The sequence below is a fragment of the Phalacrocorax carbo genome, chromosome 2 (genome assembly GCF_963921805.1).
Source record: "Phalacrocorax carbo chromosome 2, bPhaCar2.1, whole genome shotgun sequence".
In the NCBI taxonomy this organism is placed as follows: Eukaryota; Metazoa; Chordata; class Aves; order Suliformes; family Phalacrocoracidae; genus Phalacrocorax; species Phalacrocorax carbo.
In genome coordinates, this window is record NC_087514.1 from 59,234,641 (window position 1) to 59,255,095 (window position 20,455).

The following is a 20,455-nucleotide window of genomic DNA, read 5'->3' on the forward strand; positions in this document are numbered from 1 at the left end:
ACACAGGGGCATTATTCGTCTTTAGTCTTGGAGAAAGCATGAAGTCTAATTGTGGGGCACTGGTACAAAAATCAAGCAAGAACCTCATTGCATAGTACAGTCAGTGATGTATAGGAAAATGACCACATGTGCCAGAAATGTTTTGCCTTCTAATGGTACATACTGAGAGACAAGTAAAATATGAGAGAAAAGAGAATTATAATAACAACAATAAAACTAAATATAATAATAATAATCGTAATACCTACTAAGACTTAAAAATAATAATAAAACCCCTCTGTAAAGTGAGGAGCTGCAGTGAAAGGAGATTTTATTTCTTTATTGAATGATCACAGATTCTTTCTATTTACTGTACAGTACCCTAATTATATTTCTCCGTGGCTATGTTTAAACTTTTCCTTGTCTGGAGTCTTTGGACAACTTCTATCTAAAGAAGTAAAACAGAATAACCCTTCTCCCACTGAGGGGATTCCTATACTGCAGTGAAATCATTAACCATAATGCAGTTACTCATTTCACACCTGGATGTCTTAAATAGAGGATGAATTAAATCATGTTTCCACATCAATTTCTCCCGATATTTACATTTTCGCAAAAATATGAAGACTGAACACATTTACAGTCTCTATTATCCACTGGCTGAATGATATATATTTGCTTCAGAAAAAATAGTCTGGATTACCATTCTACTCTCTTAAATAGCTCTCCTACAAACCCTTAGACAGTGTTTCAAATTCCAGCAATTCATCTGAAAGAACAATTGCTTACTTGGGTAAACTGTGGTAGACTCCTCGTCTCTGTAGTATTCCAGCAAAAAGGGCATAAACAGGTTAAGAATGCCAGATAGTCTTTATTGGAAAGTAAACCTTAGTTGTTTTTCTATTTTTTTCCACTGAAGAAGTTGTACTATTTTGTATGAGAGAGTTTATCTGGTGATTGGTGCTTCTCGTGAAGTAATAAATCACATTATATACCGTAAGATTTTTTCATCCAAAACACTACTCACACTCTCATATTAAGAACAGCACATTTTAGCAATGCTTTTGATAATGTCTCTCACAATATCCTTCTGAACAAAATGTCCAGCATATAGCTAGACATGTACACAATATGATGAGTGAACAATTGGCAGAAGAGTCAGGCTCAAAGAGTTGTTGTAAATGGGGTGTTTCCCATGGCTCAATTTGAGGGCTGGTTCTCTTCAATGTTTTTATCACTGACCTGGGCACAGGAGTTGAGGGCACACTAAGCAAGTTTACCACTGATACTAAATTAGGAGGACCCATTGATTCCTTAGAGAGTAGAGAGTCTTTATAGAGAGATCTTGATATATTACAGCACTGGGCAATCACCAACGATATGAAATTTAATAAGGACAAATGCTGGATTCTGCATGTGGGATGGTGTAATCTGGTGTGTGTAAATATATGTATTGGGTGACAAGAGGGTGGAGTGAAGCCCTGCAGAAAGGATCTGGGGGTTTTGGTTGATAGTAAGTTAAATATGAGTCAACAATGTGCCCTACAGCCAAAAGGGCCAACCCTTTCCTTAGGTGCATTAAGCACAGTATAGCTAACTGGTCAAAAAAAGTGATTGTCCCACTATACCCAGCATCGGTGCAGCCTCCCCTCCCCTGCCATTTAGGCCTTTCCAATATAAGAAGGACATAGAAATAGTAAAATATGTCCAAAGGAAGGCAAGAAAGATGATGAAAGAACTAGAGGGCAAGACTTATTAGGAGTGGCTGAGGATACTTGGTTTGTTCAGCTTAGAAAAGAGGAGACTGAGATGTGACTTTACTGCTGTGTACAACTACAAGGAGGGGGAGCAGTGCAGGGGGTGCTGGTGGATGAAAAGTTGGACATGAGCTGGCAATGTGTGCTCGCCGCTCCGAAAGCCAACTGTATCCTGGCTGCATCAAAATAAGTGTGGCCAGAAAGTTGAGGGAGATGATTCTGCACTTTTACTCTGCTTTGGTGAGACCTTACCTGGAATATTGTGTCCAGGTCTGGAGCCCTCAGCACAAGGAGGACATGGAACTGCTGGAGCGGGTCCAGAGTAGGCCACAAAAATGATCAGAGGTCTGGAGCACCTCTCCTATGGGGACAGGCTGAGAGAGCTGGGGTTGTTCAGCCTGGAGAAGACAAGGCTGTGGGGGGACCTTATTGCAGCATTTAATTACTTAAAGGGGGCTTTTTAAGAAAGATGAGGATGGACTTTTCAGCAAGGCCTGTTGCGGTAGGGCCAGTAGTAATGGTTTTAAACTAAAGGAGGGTAGGTTTAGACTAGATATAAGGAAGAAGTTTTTTACTATGAGGGTAATGAAACACTGGCACAGGTTGCCCAGAGAGGTGGTAAATGCCCCATCCCTGAAAACACTGAAGGTCAGGTTGGATGGGGCTCTGTGTGACCAGATCTAGTTGAAGATGTCCCTGCTCATTGCAGGGGGGTTGGACTAGATGACCTCCAAAGGTCCCTTCCAACCCAAACTATTCTATGATTCTATGATCTGTTCTATCTGATGTCTGCTGATAGGACATGAGGAAATGGCTTAAAGCTGTGTCAGGGGAAGTTCAGATTGGATACTAGGAAAAAGGTCTTCGCCAAGAGGGTGGTTAAGCACTGGAACAAATGGTCATAGCCCCAAGCCTGTCGGTGTTTAGTAAGTATTTGGACGACACTCTTAGATACATAGTTTAACTTCTAGGTCACCCTGTGTGGAGTCAGGAGTTGGACTTGATGATCCTCATGGGTCCCTTCCAGCTCAGAATATTGCGTGGTTCTATGATTCTAATTCACCTGGAAATCAAGAATCCACTGCGTATGGATCTTCTTTCTTCAAGCATATAATTATAATTCAGATTTACAAAAATCTCTGAAACCATCTGCAGCCTCATTTATCTTTCTCCAGACACCCATTCATCTCTGGATGTGAACAAACACACAGATTTCAGCCACATTTCTATGTTTTGAAGAGAGACCAGGGTTGTGAGATGATGCTTAATGTCTTAAAACGATTGATTTTCTGAAATATAGAATATCTGCTCTCAGAATATCTGCCTTATCTTGTAAAGGATGTCATGCTGGGTAGCCAAAAATATTCACCCTTCTTTTTAATGTCAAAGAGCAACATTTTTGTGTTGCACTGAAAAGCATGTCTATTTGAGAACAAATAAAATAGGAAAGAAAAAATTATAGCATGAAAAGTTTGTTATGATTTTTTAAAACATTACTTCTTTTCATGTGTATTTAATGATGTAATATAAGATTTTTTTTTCCTAAAAATGACAAAAGATCATGGTAAAATGGTTTTAGAACCATTTTTTAACAACAGGCTTTTTCTGCCAAGAAGTACTTCATGAATATTTTTGTGATCAGTCCTAAACAAATCTTTCATTTTATACCAAATAATGTCTGGTAGACTTAATGAAATGAATTCTTCATGGGTATTTGAAGGGCACAGCAAGGGTTTTTATTCTTCTGGCTGTTATATGGTTGCATAAAATTGAGTGTCTGCTCAACTGCTGTTTTTACAGTTAGAGTGGACATAAAGAAAGGGAACAAAGGCTTAAAATAATTTTCCTCTGCGCTGTGTGCTGTCCACTGCCCTGTGTTGACTCCTGGTGTATATTATGTAGCTCTAGTGCCACTCTGCTCTATGATTTGATCTCATGGTCTCCCTGATGGGCTTGGGAAACAGAGGCTTACCTGTTTAATGCATTCTGCACCTTACATCTGTTCTCATCTATGTACCTCTACAGATCTCAACTGTGGGGAAATCTTCATGAGTAGCCATCTCAGAGTAACTGGTTGGGGTCCCTGGTCAATAACTTCAGTAGCATTATGTAATTCTGAACTAAAATATTATGGAAGAATATGTCTAGCATTTTTAAAATAGGAATAATTTCTCAAATAGGAAGCAAAAGCACAGCAATAAAGAGGCAAAAAATCCCATAAAACCCTGGATTGGACCCTGCTGCTGACTTTACACTAACATATGCTGACTTTACACTAACATACATAGTGTATTAAAATATTAATGTGCGATTAGGTGATACAAAGAATAGGTTATGTTAGAAAAAGATTAAAGAGATTACAGGACATGTCAGTTGAATTGTTTGGCTCAATAGCTATGGTTGTAATTTAAAAGTCTTAACTGTGAGGCACAGGCATATGTGGAAGGTCTATTTGGCCACTTTTATCTAAGACATGGCAATGACTTCTAAGGAAATCCTTATAATCTACATCTGAGTACTTTATAAGATTTCTCAGTATATTTCTTATGATACAAAAATAAAATATCCGTGCATTTTAAATTAAAATGTAGTGTTTTCAAAGAAAGGAAAGAAATCATGTCAATCTTTTTTTCTTTCAAAAAGCTTGGTCAAGTAGGACATTGTGACTCATTCCACATGCATTTCACTAATATGAGAAACATAAATGCCTCAGAATTCCAAGGGAGTAATTTCTTTGTTCTGCTGAACTAATGCTGTCAAGATGCTGAAAGCTTGATAGGTAAAAGAAGATAATCAACAAATAATCTTCCTTATTATTCTTTCATAAGTTGCACTAAAGCCTTTTGTGTAGGTGATTTTCTGCTTCATTTTTAAGAACATTTATTGCTAATAATTACCCCAAACCTATTCAATTATCCACACCTTTCAAAAATCACTCCAGCATCTGTTTACTTTCTCAAACTTCCCCTCCTTCTCAGTCTTGTCAAGAGAAACCAAACACTAAACACCTCTCCTTGTCACTCAGAGGAGGAACGCGTGGAGAGAAAAGCCTGGCTACTGAATTGCAGTGACAATCAGTTTTATATTGCTGCCTCGGCACCCTGGCATGCAGTTGTGTTCACTGATCTGGTGCTGCAATTTTGCTTCTCCTTTGCCTGCCCATGGTACCACCAGCTGGAACTAACACGATCAGCTGCTATGTGCAGCTCTGCTTTTGAATACATGATGCACTAAGAAAATAAATGAAGTGACATTCTAAACTTTTTGGTCTACATATCCCAGAATGTGAAACCACAGCCATATTGATACATTCGCCTATTATAACATTCAGGCTTTGCTGCCCCCTCATCAGCCTCTGAACAGTCTATTTCCATGGCCATTCAAAAGGTTAAGAGCTGGGATGGATTCAGTGATTTAAATACTTTTTAAGATCTAGGAACTCTATTGAAACTGCCATGCTGCCTAGCTGCTATAAACTATCACGGTGTGCTCTGCAAACATTTCAGTGGTAACCCAGCAAGGCTTAACCAGTCACATAGTCTAAAAACAATTAACACCCTCATGTTCTCCTGTCTGAAGGGTCAGTCTTTAAATCCCACAACAATATCTCTGTATTTAAAACCACATTAAGGAATAAGCTTTATGGAATTTAGCAAATGTAGAATTAAGGCCCATGGATGAGTTTATTTTAGCCTGTAAATGCAGGCATATGAAATCTTTTCACAGGATTGTACACTTTTTTGTATAAGACCCTATTTCAGCAGGGAATAAATGGGAGAGGTAATAGGGAGGTAAATTACAAATTGGTTACCTAATTGCCTTCATTGCCTGGGCTGCTCTCTTCAGCACATCCTGAGACTTTCTCCATAGCATGTGCCTTTTGGTTGCCCTTTGATACTGGTAGGTGGTTACTTTTCTACTTTGTGTCTGTATGGGCCTGCTCCAAAAGTACAGCGCATCCCAAGTGCCATTCAGGAAAAGTGACTACAAAATGGCTTGGTCTGCATGTTACCTCATGTACAACACCAAATTCAGTGTGCTCTTGTCTCCTGATTATTCTGCTCTTACCACTTCATCCCAAGTGCTTCCTATCCTTTTTACCATTGTCACTCCTTTTCATCACTGTCCAATTTTGTATCTCTGTTTTTTTTTCTCTGCTTCTGCCTTTTTAAAGTTCCTTGTCCATTATTCTTATAACAGCCCCATGATCTTATTCTGGTGCTTTTCACTAAGGCTTGTGTTTAGAGAACAAGGGAGACAACAACCTGGTTATTCCTTCCTGCATTTGTGTTGCTCATGGAAGCTGTAGAGATTCATATGTCAGAGAAGCTCTGATCAGTTCTTTTTGTCCTCAGGCAGGAAACTCTGAAGGGCTCTGAAGAAAAAATTAGTCAGGTAAACCCCGGAGGGCAGTAGGATGGAACTAATTTGAGATAAACATAATCTTCTAAAAATGTAACTGCCACACTGCTGAGTTTGTAGTAACTTTTCAGACAATACTTTGCAGGACAATATACATCTCTGAAAGGATTCTATTGCTAGGCTGTCTGAGCCTGCAGCCTAAACACGGAGGTGCTGACACTACTCTCTCTTTAATTTTTTTTAATGTGAGTAAAACATATTTTGCTTGTGATCCGTTCTGAGAAATAGCCAAGTTGTTTAAGCCAAAAACCTGCTTTAATCTACTTTCAAGATCAATTAAAAATGTGTCCTCAGGCAAACACATGGCATGGAAAATGTCTGCCTCAAGGAATTAAAATTTAGTAGAGTTATAGCAATGGGAAAGAAGATTAATAAATGGTGTATCTGAGGGTTAGTGTAAAATAATATGTCTATGGTATTACAGAACTCTGTCAGTGAGAAGAAGTTAGTATTAGTACAAAAGGCCTGACTGCACTTTCTTTTACCTGTAGTGAATTCAGCTCTCTCTCCCATATATGCATTTTACAAGTTCAGTCAGATCTGGGAACTCAGACTAAACCCACTGCCCTCTGTGAAGCCTGCCTGTGTAAATTCCATGTAAAGGCCATAGAAAAAAATTTGTGCAGTAAGAACTTCAAATGCCAAGGTTTTATCTCACAGGTTCTTGATTTCATCCAATTTATGCACAGAAATTAAGAATGTTACAGAAAATACTTGGCCAAAGAGCACTTCTCCACATGCTGTTGTGTGAAAGTCAGTCATTGCCACCAAGAAAAGCATATTATCTCTGAGTTGTTGCCTGTGACTTGTCTTGGAGTACTGGTGGCCACAACAAATGTTTTTTATTGTTTTTAAAATATGAGGCAAGATAGAAATGCCTCAGCAATTCACAGATGTGAAAAAAAGAACTGTTGGAAAGGAATAGAAATATTTTGGATATTTTTTCAGAGGAAAAAACTTTTGCTTACCTGCTATCACTGATAGCCTGAACTGTGTAGTTTTCCACTTAGAAGTGTTCTCCTCAGGCAGCTTGCATGAGGTTTCCTCTTTTCAGTAACTAAAAATTGAAATTTCTATGGAAGTTGGCAGTAGCTTGAATGGCCATTGCCATTTCCAGTGACAGAAACCACAGCCTATTATCCAGCCACGAACAGCAAAAGCCAGTACTAAAAACTGCTACTGCTGCAGCAGCAGCTTCAGAGTTTGAGAGAAATAACGGACTCATTTAAGAACATATTATTATCTTCATATTATCTACACACCTTTTCATGCCATCCAGTGAAAGCTGTGGAATACAGCTCTTCATGAGTTTGTGAAGGTGGTATTATCTCCATGTATTCCCCTAACAAACCAGCCTCTGTTTCACTGTGTACAAAATATATTTCTCCAGGTGATTTTTTTATTCAGATGATGGAATCTTTGGTCTTCTGTTTGTTGGAGCTGCTGCTGTAGGTCTATGTTGGTAACCTAAACATCACAGAGCAGAGCTTGAATATGGGTGGTATACAATAACATGTCCCCAGGCACAGTTTTGACTCACACCAATTAGCACCTTCCCTGGCATTGCAGAAATTTCTCTGGGATAACTGAGGTCAGGGATTAATCATGACAGACAGTATGAATAAGTTGAAACTCTTCTGGGGGGCAGGAGAGTTTAGCTGCCCAGGCAAGTACCATTTGTGATTGCAGCCAGAGAACAGGGGCCACTTTGATTTACTGTCATAGGCACTGCTGGGGCAGAAACTGAAGGCTAGCAGGAAGTATTGCTCTAACTTGATTATGAAGAGAAACACCAAAACGTCTGTCAGAAATTGGCAGATACAGAAGCAAGAATTCTCCATGCATGCCATAATACAACATTTGGTTCAAATCTCAAGAAATTCAAGAAACTAAACATGACTGTATTGCTTTAGGCTACCGGTGCAGCTAGCCCCGTGCCATGCCTCAGACAGTAACTGTCAGTAGAAATGTAGGAAGGAGTGGAGAAACAGGGAAAGCAATGTGTGACTGAGGGACTGTCTGAGCTGAGTGTTCAAACATGACAATCCTTCTGGCACAGATCCCCAGTCACCTGTGTGATTCTCTTAGCAAGGTCACCGCTTGGTTTTATATAGAATGTCCTACAAAAGTAAAATATTCATAATATCTTCTAAAACTTCCTCCAAAAGAAAACAAACAAACTAACCAACCAAGAACTAATAAGTGAATCGCTCTTCTGTCCTTAATCCACCTCAACTTACTTTATATAATTGGAGGAAATCACCATAGTCTCCTAGACCCATTTTTAAGGCTTAGGCCATAGGTATTCTAGTGATTTGTATAAATCCCTCTGTTACACTTCAAAACCAGACATCTACTTCTGCACTACCTGCATTTTTATTGCACACTGGGTAACCTACTTCATGCACAAACAACTTCATTCAAAGTTAAACAGATTTTGAGCCATAGCCTTTTCTTTTAATAATCCTCAGACAAACTATAGATATTCAGGTCTCCTTTTTTTCTGCTAGATTCAACCCATTTTCTATTTAGGCTATGTGATCAGTAGAGCAAATGAGAGGTGACCTCTTATCTACAAGAAAAAGCTGTCTGATAAATCACAAAGATGAATAATTTATGTCACAGGAGCAGAGAAAACAGCATTTCACACTGCTTTTCATGCAAAATGTCACATGAATTCTAAATGGACCAAACAATTTGTGTAAGTTTGAGACTAAATTCATTGCCAGGAGTGGAAAGAGAAGGGAGAAATCTCAATATTGTTGTGACTGTAGATTACTCAAGGAAAGGAATTATGATCCAGCTATTCTTTTTTCTATATTGATTAAATAGAGAAATAAATTAAAACTACAAAAATCTCTGGAATGGAATAGTTATAATACACATTCAAACAGCATCAGTACCACAAATAAAGCAGGATTTGTGTTGGGTTTTTTTTCCACACTCAGTTTCAGTCTGGGTAGAGGAAGACTATGGGTTAGTATTGTCTTGTTTCATAGTCAGACATTATAAAGTCCTGCAACTGAAAAAATGTGATTGAATATTACTGTTGTTACTATTGTGGCCTCAGGTGGCCAGTTGATTTCCATATAACCTCATAGAAGATGGCTTAAAGGCTTAGAAGAGCAAGTTTAGTATGCAATGGACATACGCTCAATATCTGCCTGAAATAAAAGCAGTGGAAAGCAGTAGAAATAACACCCCTGGGAAAGAGAAGCCCCCCACATTATCACTGGAACGGGGATATTTGTATGAGAGAGTTTATCTGGTGATTGGTGCTTCTCGTGAAGTAATAAATCACATTATATACCGTAAGATTTTTTCATCCAAAACACTACTCACACTCTCATATTAAGAACCAGAGGGGCCTCCAGTGCACTGTTGAGCATTGTGAACAGGTGGGGTCCCAACCCTCACAGTAAGGGTTATTGGTTTGGGCTTGGTATTGCAGTAACACTTTTGAGTGCACAGTGTCCAAGCCGGCATGATCTGGAGTCTCTTGTACCTCCTTTATGAGTAGACTCTAGAGGTGGTGTTTTTATGTATTTATATTGAATGTCCCTCTTTCCCTCTATCTCTTCCTTTCCATAGAATCACAGAATAGGTTTGGTTAGAATGGATCTCTAAATATCCTCTAGTTCAACCCTCTTTCACTAGAGCTAGTGATCTTCCAGTAGATCAGGCTGCTCAAAGCCCTGTCCAGGCTGACTTTGAACACTTCCAATGATGGGACATCCTCAGCTTCTATGTGCAACCTGTTACAGTGTCTCACCATCTTCATTGTAAAAATTTCTTCCTTATGCCCAGTCTAAATCTACCCTCTTCCAGTTTAAAACCATTGTCTCTTTTCCTGTCACTACAGGCCCTGCTAAAAAGTCTTTCTGTGTGCCTAATCCTGAAGATTCTACACAGTTAAAATACAGTAAGGACTTGAGAAATGAAGTCAGCCGCTTTCATAACTTTCAGCAGACACAGTTTTTGTGCATGGTATGATACATTCATTTGCAAAGTGAGAATGCAGTCTAATATTTGATTATCTCTGCTGTCAGCTTGTAAATTATAGGAAAGTATTGCCTAGAAAAACCTCGAGGATTTAGGAGAAAACAGCCTGTGTGAATTCTAGTCTTACCAAATACTCTGGTTCTGCTTGGAAATATCTCACTATTTTAATATATAACTGTCTCTTGCACAATTATAAAATACAGAAAAAACAAAGTCATATGAAATTAAATGAAAAAAACCCAAAACAGTTATACAGCTCAGCTTGAAACTGTTAGTTTGCCACGATACTTAAAATACTTCTTTTAGTTCAATTTAGCAGTTTCTGAAAGAAATTAAAAGCATGTAGAAAAGCACAAAAATGAAATGTTTTTCCTACAGTTCATCGGTAGAGAGCGCTATTAGACAGCAACAGCTTGCAAAACGCTCTTAAGCCAAAATGGGACTGACACTGCCTGCAACCAGCAGTACAGCACCGCGGATAATGACGAAGTCAACTTCAAAATTAGAGAAAAAGCAAGATTAGACTTTGCATCATATTTTAAAGAAGTATGAATTCCTTTTTTCACAAGATAGTCTTACAGACGTAACATCAGTAATTATGAATTCAGTCACCTAAACACTGTCTGTTCACATACGCTTCCACTGAGGGAAGAGACAAAAACTTCATGAAGAGGTGCTTAGAACAAATCCGTTGCATGCAATGAAGCTCTGTGCTCGTCCATATCAAGATGTTATCTGACGATTAATAAGACCGAGTGAAATTAATTAAATTGCAGTGGCAAAGGGAATTAAATGAAAGTGTGAAATGCATGGTGCACAGTAGTCATTGCTGGCTGTATCTTGTGCTGGGTGGTGCTCGATGCTGCTTAATTGATTCTCTGGGAGTTGAGAGAAAATTTGCCACCATTTTTCCTACAGTTTTCATATGAAGAATATGAAGACTATTCAGGCTAGTCAAGTCAATGAGAAATGCCAATTCTCATGGACATGAATAACCAAACCTGTTACCAGGGCTTGGCAACTGAACTGCAACCAGTCACCTTCAAGTGACAATTTGGTCTTGATATTCTATAAACATTTCCTTTTGTACACACATTTTATTTAAGCATCTCAGACCTATACTAAAGTGTAGTTTAAACCAAAAGAAAACTTCCAAAAACTAGATAATAGCTTCCCCCCTCCTAAGTACATCACTAATAACATGTTTGTGTATTCATATGGGGTACACAGGCACAAGACACCATTGTCTCTGTATAAGGAACTTTCTTATTTTAAAAAGCAGAACTGATATCACAAATCAGACTGAGGATTTTGGATGCCTCTTATCACTGCTGTTGATGAACTACCAGGATAATACAATGTGGAATTAATGTTTGAGTAAGTGATAGCCAATCCCCAGAGTCTGGGTTGACTCAGATCCTCCCTAAAGGTACATGACAAATACCACATGCAAAAATCTACCTTATGAGAAATATTTTCTCAATAGTTAAATAATATTAAGTACACAATCAACATTTTCAACCTTTCCTTCCCTCTCTCTTCTGTGTTCTTAAGCATTTTATGCAATATGATTAGACAGATGTGCAAACAATAGTATCTGAAAATGTGAGGATAAAGATTAATCACTTCCTCTAACTCTTGTTTAAATCAAGGAAAAAGCTTGCAGCATCTGGAGTGTTGTAGGACCCAGTTCACCCAAATAATCAGAAGTTTCAAGCACAAAAAAAATATTAAAAGGAGTTTAGTAAGAAATTTTTCCTCTTGGTGACTTCTTTCCCAGCTGCTTACTGCAAAGTGCCTTCTTTGAGCTATCTTTTATTAGGCACTGTCAGATAAACTAGGACAGTACAATCTATTAGCATATTGGTCCAACGTAGTATGGCACTGACTACATTCTGATGTTAATTTTAAACACTCTGAGGCTTTAGCACTTTGAGGCTAGCTCTTAGTCCCAAGTCTGTCTTGCCAAGAGAGGAATGATCCATCTGCTCAGCACACATTCCTGCCCGACATCTGCCTGACAGGGCTTACGGCACAGGACAGAGCCTCACCATGTTCTTGGTCTTGGCAGTTGAACAGCATACTCAGTGCTTCTGTTTTTCAGCTGGGAGGGGATAGTACATAATGGGTCTGTTTGTGTGTGCTGGGCACCCAGATCCAGATCCACGGCTGCTCAGGTCATTGGTGGTGGAATCAAGATCTGTGCAGAGCTTGACCCCAGATTCCATTCAAAGGTCTTTGGCGGTATTCTGGCAAAAGCCATGAGTGAAGCAGTCAGAGCATATAGATTAATCTATGTGAAACCGTGCTGCAGACAATGGAACTATTGTCATAAAATCCTCCGCAGACATTTCAAAGAGATTTTTTTCCATACTTTGTGCACAATACACCACTTGTTTAATTCACATAAGGGAACTTCTTGTATGCACATTTGAAAAGCCTTTTTCAATTGCCTGAGCTATAGAAAAACAATTTAAAAAGCTGTCTTTTATCATCAAGTCATGGTATTTTTACAGCAACCAAGAGGAAATGACCCTACCAGAGGGGTTTGGTCCCATCACCTGTGTAACACAATGGTGTTCTTGTGGAAGCTGTTTATATGAGAGCAAACTTCAAAGCTATTTCCCTGAAAAAGCAATTACTATCTTCAAAAGTCTCAATAGATGTCTTTACTTAAATCTAGAGGTTTCATCCCATTCTGCACACAAACATAACTAGCAGGTCCCTCCTCAAGGACCTGCTTTAGCTACATGCCTCAGGCTTGAATGACTGCTGCCCTGCTCATCTTCCACTGACCGGTGCAAGATGCCTGCCGTAGAGGTGAAAGATTGCTACCTCTCAGTCACCATTTTGCACAGTTCTGCAGAGGCATAAATCAGCTACACAAGGTTCGGTGACAGAGTATCAGCAGCCTGGGTTTTATAATTTTCCATGCAGTTAAGCCAGACTGCCTTGCTGACCTTGTATTTCTCTCTCCCTCCTCTCCCTGCAGAGCGCCCGGTTCTTCACTGTCCCTGCCTGCAATCTTGCCACTGTTGGTGCCAGAGCCTTCCCAACTGCTGCTTCTGCCATCTGGAACAGCATTCCTGTATCTCACTGCTTCATTGCCCCTCTGTCTCTATTCAAATCTCTATCCTTTCTCCCTTATCTGTTACTACATCATTTTTCTCTTTTCCTCTGCTGTTACTTATTTTTTAACTCTGTAATGCCCCTTGGGCTCCAACTTGCATAAAATATGCTAAAATAAGAAACAGCTTGTTCGATAATGCTTGATACTCTTTATGAGTATTTTAGAATATGAAAAAAAGAAAATACATGAGAAATAGAGGTTAGGCTGTAAATAGAAAAACAATAAGAACAAATTCCATGGCCACAAGAGTACTCATTTTAAAGGGATTTCACTCATTTGAGGGGCAGCTTGTTATAATACAGCCAGAAGCAGGGAACTCCAACCTTTCTGAACATCTGTGGTGTGCTAAATCGAACTCACTCTCTGTTCTGCCTGGTTCAGGTAATTTGTGGTAGCACGTAGTTCTCCCTTATCCCAGGCCAATGCTTGGAGCAGCAGGCTTCTGAGCAGCTACCTGACATTTATATGCCTCAGCTGCTTTTCTTTGCCAGGATTCCTGAACCTGACCTGCATGACAGAGAACCAAAGCTCCCAAATACATGGTCCCTTGCACTCCGAATAGCATTAAAGCAACGCAGAGAGTGTTCTGTTCCTGCATTACAATGCAGAAGACAATATTCTGAGGAAGTAGATCTTGATTACACAGAAGCGTCTCTGCAAGAAATATAAAAATATGATGGTTTGCTTTTTTTCACAAAGCCCCTGTCTGAATGTGTTAAAGCCATGTATTGATTATGTGGCTCATTTTATGGTTCATTTCACCAAAAGCACCCGACAAAGTGTGTTCCTGTAACTATGTATGTAGCTCTGGAATTTACTGCCTGTGGGCCTTGGGTACCAACCACCCCACATTTTGGGCTTCTCACACACAGAGTCAAGAATTTTCTGTGAGGAAAAGCTTAGAAACAGTTTACAAAACTTCTGCAACAATACTTTCACAACATCTAGATGTGGGATGCTATGAAACATACATATGAGGCACATTATGTGGTTTTCTGTATATAATAGGACAGGAGTACTTTGCAGTACGCATTGTGGTCTCTGTGCCTTCCTGGTTGCCCAGAATACGGTGACCTACCACAGCTGTCCTCTGGCCCACAGACCTGTATGTTCATACATATCTTTGGATGAAAACCTGGTGCATACTGTAGTTCCACCCAATCAGGGAATATGTCTTCCAGATCTCACACTGTAATCTAATTTTTGCCTCTAGTATACACAATGAGAAAATTCAGTTTTCCAAAAATTATTCCTAATTTCACATTCACCACAAATATGTGACATATTTCATTAGCATAGATATGTATAAAAGTTCTGCCACCCCCAGTGTTCCAGTCTGTGTTCAGTTACAGAAAACATTTTTTGGTGTTTTTTGACAGATAAAGTAATTGAACAAAGTTCTGCTACTTAAAGAGCAGATGCCAACTTATTTTTTCTTATCAAATTTGCATGCTGTCTAGGCCATTACCAGAATTACAAACATAAATCCAGTATTTGCTCCTAATAGTTGCTTCTAAGATGACTACACATCATCAGTAATTTGCACTAGTTTTCAGAAAATGTGTGCACATGTGGATACACAAATTGCACAGAAGAGTTAGGTTTCTTTTCTTAAAATGTCACCGTGTGTACCCTAAAACAGATGTTAAATTCTAACTTTGGGACAAATTATACTTAAAATGTCACATAGCTCAGCTAGTCACACAGAAGAGAAAAAATCCACTAATGTGGAAAATAAAATTTAGAGTTAAACTTCTCACATAAATGAAAAGTGGCAATAATTTTTTTTATTGACATCATACCATTATTAGGTAGTTCACTTGGTAGTATACTGGAGAATGAAGAAAAATGGAACCAGTTTGTAGCAGAACGTTGCTGACACTGCTAATGATGATGTAACAGCAAGTAACTGTGATATAAGAAAGGAATCTCTAATGCAGACACATTGGTATTCTAAGCAGGAGCCTGGATGATTCGTGGTGGCCCACTCAGGATTAAATCTTTAACTACCCTGAGTTGGTATGCGGGGCTCAAGCAGAGAAGAAGCAGGGAAGCCATTTCTGTGATGCTGGGAGACATGTGGGAGGAAGTCAAAAAGAAAACTGCAGGCTGCTCAAATGAGACTTGCAGAGGACACAACGAATGCAGAAAACAAAGCAGGAAAAGATCATTATTCATAGGTGGCTCAGAATGACTAAGACATAATAACATCCACAGGTGATTTGGTACTATGTACTAACAGGTCGTATTGAATCTGATGTGACACATCAAATGTATCACACTTAACAGTCACTAGGAATGGCACATGTATTTCTGCCTTTCACTGTAGCCTCTTAATGATGTGTGTATGTTTATATAGTCAGCCTTGTTCCTTAAACCTGCATGCTCATCTCTCTCTTCCCTACATTTGAGAAGTGAGACAACTGGCTGAGAATCATTCAGTACTGTGCCACATTCACTGACTTACTGCAGCTCAGTGACATCTGCAAATCTATGACACTAACACAAAATTTTAGCAAAGCAATACAAAGTAACAGATTGTCAAAGAAATGAGCTTGTTTAATACAGCCTTAGTCAATCTCAGTGCCTAGGAAATAAAAGGATTTTTCTGAGCATCAAGCCTCAGTCTTTTTAAGTGTGTGTGTGTGTGTTATATCAAAAAAGCATGCAGCAATCTCTGAGTTACTCTTTTGTTTTTGAACATTCCTTGGTGAGTGTTCAGCTGCACCACACTCTGTGTGCTTGCACTTTCTCACAGAGTCTACTTTTCAACTGATTGCACTTGCCTTGTTGAAAGGGCCCCAGAATGAATTATTTTGGCTCTAGCAGTAGCATAGCTCTAGAGTTTTCTAAACTTCAGGAGAGCAGTTAGCTTAAAAGAGATAACCAGACCTACAGAGGTGGTAATAAAAGGACAGGAGGATTTAGGAGACAATGTCAAGCTCTGTGAGGGGATATGGACCATGATGTAGACAGAGATTTACTAGAAAATTAACTAGGCTCATTAAAAAAAGTATCAGTGAATATCCATCAGACGGAAATACTTTCAATTACATTCGCAGCCCAAGCTAGACTGGAAAGACCACAGTACAAAATTCTATAGCTTGTTTGCTTGATGACATAGTCTTAAAGTCACTTTGAAGTCACTAACAGTACAAAACATCGCCCAAGTAATTCAGTCCCGAATTTTCAAATGAAAAGGTTTTTTGGTTTTTTTTTGTTTGGAGTTCATTTTGGTTTTTGTTTCTGAAGTGTTTTGATTCAGGAGTCTGCCTCATGAATGATGGGATATAGCTACACAAACAAATTAGCACAAAGGAAGCTAATGTGTGGATTTTCAGCTTGTTAAGTGCCATGTGATATCTATTCATTTGCATGATTTTACCCACAATACACAGAACAGTTTAGCTTTGCTGAATATGGGGTATTCTACCTTGAATTTATTTTTCAGAAAGATCGTGCCATAGCAGTTGTTTTGAGTAGCAGATTTTGTGAAAACATACACTCACAATTTGTGCTAAAGGGCCACTCTGCAGCAGGCAGTGATTTCACTGATTTTTAACAAACTTTTGCTCCTGTCACTTTAGTGAGTTGTACATTTCTCAAAATTTTAGCTCATTGTATTTTAAAAGATAATTGACCTGGTTTTTTTCTTGCCTTAAAAGAAAATGTATCTCAACTCAACTCAGTTAAATATGGAGCTGTATTCTGTTTTTATTGTTATTAGGCTGGTTGTCTAAAAAGTATTCAGTTCAGTTCTTTCACAGCTAAGCAAGTAAAAAACCCCTTTTGGTTCTTTGATGGCAATGAAATTCTTCAGTCTAATTAGAGAGCTCCAGATTCAATATGAAGAATGAAATGGAGGATAACCTGAAATCTGATTTTGTTTCATCACACGGATGTAATTTACTAACATGAAATAGAGATTTAAAAGAAGAACAAAAGGTTTTCACTACAAGCATGCTGTATAAATGAGACAGTTATCTACTTGGAGTTCAAACTGCACAGACAAGTTGGCCTTATACAGTAATTGTGACCTTCAGCACCATCCATCTGCTACAGTGTAAATTAGAAACCATCAACCAAAGGATCCAACTTTCCACTGATGAGATCATTTAGATATCTTCAGTTCTAAACATTTCTTCTGCAGTCCACGGTTCTGTCTAATTAATTGGTATCAAGGAAAAAAATCACAGGCATGATAGATGCCTCTTTGCCATCTCCGTTGATGCACTGTAACAGCTCATTACAAAATGGGGGAATTGTAGCACCTTGACAAGAGGGAAGAAGTCAATAAAACTGGATGGAACAGGTGGGACAGAGGCAGAAATGTAGGTGTTTAGCATACACAGAGGGTGCTGAGCAGCTTTTCCAAAACCTAATAAAAAATGTTGAGTGCCTTCGTTTTGAGGAATATCAAGCCAAAGTCTTGCATTTCGTTGAGAAACGTTTAACAAATGTACATCATCTCCTACAGATACTCTTTCAAAGTCACTTAGAACACAGATCAGTTCCATATTGGTGGTGTTTGTGGACATAATGGGGCTGTGCAAATTCAGGCATGATAAATATTCCTAGCTCCCTCCCATGTTTCATTTCTTCTCAATAAAAGTACATCACCACAGCATAATATTGTAATGTGATATGTAGAGAGATTCAGATGTAGCTTGAGCTACTGAAAAAGGTGTAAGCACAATACTGGGATGTTTTGTCCCCTAACAAGCCCTGCTGAGAAGAACAATTAAATCACAATTGCTTTTTCTGATTTGCTCCTAAGAAGTCTAAAGATTTATCAAGAGAAAGTTGGGACAAAAGTACCCAGCTTCTCTGGCACATCACTGTGTACACAGGGATTATTAGTTCAATACTTTAAATAACATTTGCTTACATCACTATGGTGTCCTGAGATATACTGGGGGCTCTGGACAGAAAAAATTTCAAAAGAGAAATCCGGCTGGCGTAGCTGATTTAACAGGCCATAAAGCCACGTGCAAGCCTTTCTTGCAGTATTTTGTCCTTTAAATGAAGGAAACAAGCAAACCCCCAATTAAGTCTGCTTTTAAGATACTCATTCTTGGTAAGTAAAGAAACATTACTACACAAAACAAGTGACAGTAATGAAAGCATTGCAAAAGAAGCATCCAGAACTACTGTGGCACATACTGAAAGGGGAAAAACAAACATATTGGGAGAGGTTGTTTTAGCAGAACAGATGTCCACTTGTTCAATAAATTGCCTTGGTATGTATGTTTGTTTGTTTTAAAGGAGAAGCTAAGTTTCTGAGAGATAGTTACATTTGAAAACCACTCACCATGAATAATGCAGGAAATGCTCCTGCGGCACTGTTCCAGGGTAACAATAAACTTCCATACATGAAATTCACAATGTAGTAAAGTTAATGTGGGCTTTAAAAAGATGACTTTGAGTACTGAGACAGTGCTGAGGAGTTCTGTCTTGTCAAACATTTGTTTGGGTGTAAGTAATTAGCTGCTCCACTAATTCCCTAGTCATGTATAAAGTTTCTTTTTGTTAGATGTGTGCGACAAAGTATTTGCTTACTGAAGAAATGCATATAAAGAAACACATTATTTGGTTTGAAATCTCAGTTTAAAAAATTCTATTATTTCCTTGTGCCTTTTACTTGAGTAAAAGTACCTAATATTTGTTAGTTTGTAGGGAAATCTCTGCAAGTAAAGACATCAGAACTTGAAGACCTGACTGCAATGTCAGTGTAACTGCAATGTCAGTTGTTCTCAACAACATATAGTGGGTGGGTTTTTTCCATAAAAAAGTCTATGAAACTTAATCCATTTCTGTGATTTAGCTATTACATCAGATTATAAATCAGAATTAATGTGAACAACATACTTCATATCACTGCTTATAAATTTGAAGTGGCAATGTAGAATTAAAACATTGCTTGGTAGGCTAGATCTGTGAATGCCTCTTTAGCTCACATTTGGTAATTTGGATTACAGAACATAATCAGCACTTTAATCATTTATTGGAATTACTCAATAATGAAAAAGACATGAAGAGGGAAGGGGTGCCTTACTAACCTATATTAAGCAAAAGCTGTAAGGTAATTGCATTGACCCAGTAACTTTTTATTTTCTACCAGGATAGATGCATTCTCTTTTATTAATTCTCTGTGCCAAAATTTATCAGTATGACTTTCATTCTCGCTATTTAATGTCATTGGTTGTGAAAGGTGTATGCAACGCCACTTTTCATATAGCAACAGTTATCTATTTACCTGACCATTACCACCATCTTACATTCCCTATTTCATATGACCTACTTTCTTGCCATTCATGTAAAATGTCACAATAAATTAAATGCTATAGTTAGAACCATACCTAATTTTTCATTACTGGCTTGAAACAAAGTATCAAAGTCACACTGGGTACACATCTTGTAATTTACAGTAGTACACAGCAGCATAAAGATCTCGCAGCTTATTGCTAAGAAACAACTCAATTTTGTTGCCAAATCTTTTGAATCTTAAGTTCCAGCTCTTCAAGGTCTGCAAGTATACCAAAAGAGAAGGGAGTCACTGGAAAGTAAACCACTGGAAAATAAAACAGTGGACTGTAAAATAAATTTGGATTTCAGAACTTTAGAGACCTGGAAAATTTAGGTTCATGGTATTAATTGCCCCAGTATAAAACTTTTGCCTGCAGAATCTAGAATCTTTCCAAGTATTTTGGTGATTAGTGTCTAATTTTCAACTATTTCCACCTCAGTAAACACTGATGTGTCCAAGCTGATGTGCTTAATATGGAAGTCTCATTTTAGAAACTGCCGACTAATGAAAACATTATAGCACCACTGAATAAGATAAAAGTCTGTGAAAAAAGCTTTACTCAAAATATAGTAACTCCTTCACCATTTCAGATGGCAATCTAATGAGACACTTCCATATGCAGTAGTATAAATTTAACCTGAACCTGAAAACTAGGCACGCGCATCATCTGTGTTAATTATACTCTGACAATTATTCAGTTAGTAAACAGAAGAAAGCAAATTAGTTAAGAAAAAGCATGACAAGATTTGCATTTAGTGAAACATTTTAAATCAGATGTAAGTGTAGAACATGTATTTTAAATATGTCATGTGAAATAGATTACAAAGTAATTTTAATGTCATAATTGGATACTTAGAT